The following is a 3,655-nucleotide window of genomic DNA, read 5'->3' on the forward strand; positions in this document are numbered from 1 at the left end:
GCTTAACGACCGAGCAAGTCTGTAGAAGCAGCAAAAGTGGTGTTACTGCAAGGCACTGGGCTCACGCGCACAAAAGATAGCACTTGTTGGTCTCGATCCAACGACTTTTGGTTTATGAGCCCAACACGCTTCGCTCTGCGCCAAAGTGCTAGCTCAAACGCACCATCTCCCACCGTCACACTCAATCGCCCAGAATTAAACCAAACGCAACCAGCCGCAATCGCACGCACGCACTCACCCCAATCAGACAATCCACATCCAAAACAACCCTCTCAAGCCTTCGATAGACTCCCCGAACGTTGATGCCGACGGTGCACCTCGACAACGTCGCTGTCGTCTTCCAGCGCTTGTCGATGTTTTGGCAACGGAAATCACCGCTCACACAACCCAAGCCGAACGTCCCAAAAGCCGTTCGAGCGTTCCCAAAATGAAAACTACACCACCTCGAACCGCTCGTCGCATCCGTTGCTTGATCTCGGATGATCACTAAATAAAGACTTGTTTTTGGCGTTTGTGAATTGGTGTGGCTGTTGGAGACGTGGATATAGCGGCAAAAGACTAGACGCGCGCTTAACGACCGAGCAAAGTCTGTAGAAGCAGCAAAAGAGCTGTTTCTTCTTCCACTTCACCCTCTTCCCCTTCGCCTGAAGCGACCTTTTCCTCCTCTCCACCGACCTTTGGGTTATGAGCCCAACACGCTTCCTCTGCGCCAAAGTGCTAGCTCAAACGCAACATCTCCCACCGACACACTCAAACGCTCAGAATTAAACCAAACGCAACCAGCCGCAATCGCACGCACGCACTCACCCCAATCAGACAATCCACATTCAAAACAACCCTCTCAAGCCTTCGATAGACTCCCCGAACGTTGATGCCGACGGTGCACCTCGATAACGTCGCTGTCGTCTTCCAGTGCTTGTCGATGTTTTGGCAACGAAATCACCGCTCACACAACCCAACCGAACGTCCCAAAAGCCGTTCGAGCGTTCCAAAATGAAAACTACATCACCTCGAACCGCTCGTCGCATCCGTTGCTTGATCTCGATGATCACTAAATAAAGACTTGTTTTTGGCGCTTGTGAATTGGTGTGGCTCTTGGAGACGGGGATATAGCGGCAAAAGACTAGACTCGCGCTTTACGACCGAGCAAAGTCTGTAGAAGCAGCAAAAGAGCTGTTACTGCAAGCAGTGGGCTCACGCGCGCAAAAGATAGCACTTGTTGGTCTCGATCCAACGACCTTTGGGTTATGAGCCCAACACGCTTCCTCTGCGCCAAAGTGCTAGCTCAAACGCAACATCTCCCACCGACACACTCAAACGCCCAGAATTAAACCAAACGCAACCAGCCGCAATCGCACGCACGCACTTACCCCAATCAGACAATCCACATCCAAAACAACCCTCTCAAGCCTTCGATAGACTCCCAGAACGTTGATGCCGACGGTGCACCTCGATAACGTCGCTGTCGTCTTCCAGCGCTTGTCGATGTTTTGGCAGCGAAATCACCGCTCACACAACCCAACCGAACGTCCCAAAAGCCGTTCGAGCGTTCCAAAATGAAAACTACATCACCTCGAACCGCTCGTCGCATCCGTTGCTTGATCTCGATGATCACTAAATAAAGACTTGTTTTTGGCGCTTGTGAATTGGTGTGGCTGTTGGAGACGGGGATATAGCGGCAAAAGACTAGACTCGCGCTTTACGACCGATCAAAGTCTGTAGAAGCAGCAAAAGAGCTGTTACTGCAAGCACTGGGCTCACGCGCGCAAAAGATAGCACTTGATGGTCTCGATCCAACGACCTTTGGGTTATGAGCCCAACACGCTTCCTCTGCGCCAAAGTGCTAGCTCAAACGCAACATCTCCCACCGACACACTCAAACGCCCAGAATTAAACCAAACGCAAACAGCCGCAATCGCACGCACGCACTCACCCCAATCAGACAATCCACATCCAAAACAACCCTCTCAAGCCTTCGATAGACTCCCCGAAACGTTGATGCCGACGGTGCACCTCGATAAACGTCGCTGTCGTCTTCCAGCGCTTGTCGATGTTTTGGCAACGAAATCACCGCTCACACAACCCAACCGAACGTCCCAAAAGCCGTTCGAGCGTTCCAAAATGAAAACTACACCACCTTGAGCCGCTCGTCGCATCCGTTGCTTGATCTGGATGGTCTCTAAATAAAGACTTGTTTTTGGCGTTTGTGAATTGGTGTGGCTGTCGGAGACGGGGATATAGCGGCAAAAGACTAGACGCGCGCTTTACGACCGAGCAAAGTCTGTAGAAGCAGCAAAAGAGCTGTTACTGCAAGCACTGGGCTCACGCGCACAAAAGATAGCACTTGTTGGTCTCGATCCAACGACTTTTGGGTTATGAGCCCAACACGCTTCCTCTGCGCCAAAGTGCTAGCTCAAACGCAACATCTCCCACCGACACACGCAAACGCCCAGAATTAAACCAAACGCAAACAGCCGCAATCGCACGCACGCACTCACCCCAATCAGACAACCAAAACAACCCTCTCAAGCCTTCGATAGACCCTTCGAACGTTGATGCCGACGGTGCACCTCGACAACGTCGCTGTCGTCTTCCAGTGCTTGTCGATGTTTTGGCAACGAAATCACCGCTCACACAACCCAACCGAACGTCCCAAAAGCCGTTCGAGCGTTCCAAAATGAAAACTACATCACCTCGAACCGCTCGTCGCATCCGTTGCTTGATCTGGATGGTCTCTAAATAAAGACTTGTTTTTGGCGTTTGTGAATTGGTGTGGCTGTTGGAGACGTGGATATAGCGGCAAAAGACTAGACGCGCGCTTAGCGACCGAGCAAAGTCTGTAGAAGCAGCAAAAGAGCTGTTACTGCAAGCACTGGGCTCACGCGCACAAAAGATAACAATAGGTGGTCTCGATCCAACGACTTTTGGGTTATGAGCCCAACACGCTTCCTCTGCGCCAAAGTGCTAGCTCAAACGCAACATCTCCCACCGACACACTCAAACGCCCAGAATTAAACCAAACGCAAACAGCCGCAATCGCACGCACGCACTCACCCCAATCAGACAATCCACGTCCAAAACAACCCTCTCAAGCCTTCGATAGACTCCCCGAACGTTGATGCCGACGGTGCACCTCGATAACGTCGCTGTCGTCTTCCAGCGCTTGTCGATGTTTTGGCAACGAAATCACCGCTCACACAACCCAACCGAACGTCCCAAAAGCCGTTCGAGCGTTCCAAAATGATAACTACATCACCTCGAACCGCTCGTCGCATCCGTTGCTTGATCTCGATGATCACTAAATAAAGACTTGTTTTTGGCGCTTGTGAATTGGTGTGGCTGTTGGAGACGGGGATATAGCGGCAAAAGACTAGACTCGCGCTTTACGACCGAGCAAAGTCTGTAGAAGCAGCAAAAGAGCTGTTACTGCTAGCACTGGGGCTCACGCGCGCAAAAGATAGCACTTTGTTGGTCTCGATCCAACGACTTTTGGGTTATGAAGCCCTACACGCTTCCTCTGCCGCCAAAGTGCTAGCTCAAACGCAACATCTCCTCACCGACACACGCAAACGGCTCAGAATCTAAACCTATACGGAAAACAGCCGCAATCGCAGGCACGCCATTCACCGCAATCAGAACAATCCAAAATCAAAAA

General features: G+C 51.4%; 1 non-coding gene across 1 annotated transcript; it reads right to left on the reverse strand.

The window, feature by feature from the left end:
• Positions 1–2,894: 2,894 nt before the first annotated feature.
• PITG_26521 lies at positions 2,895–2,966 on the reverse strand. The gene has a single exon. It is a non-coding gene; the product is annotated as a tRNA-Met (tRNA).
• Between the last annotated feature and the right edge of the window lie 689 nt (positions 2,967–3,655).

This window comes from Phytophthora infestans, genomic scaffold (genome assembly GCF_000142945.1).
Source record: "Phytophthora infestans T30-4 supercont1.8 genomic scaffold, whole genome shotgun sequence".
Classification (NCBI taxonomy): Eukaryota; Oomycota; class Peronosporomycetes; order Peronosporales; family Peronosporaceae; genus Phytophthora; species Phytophthora infestans.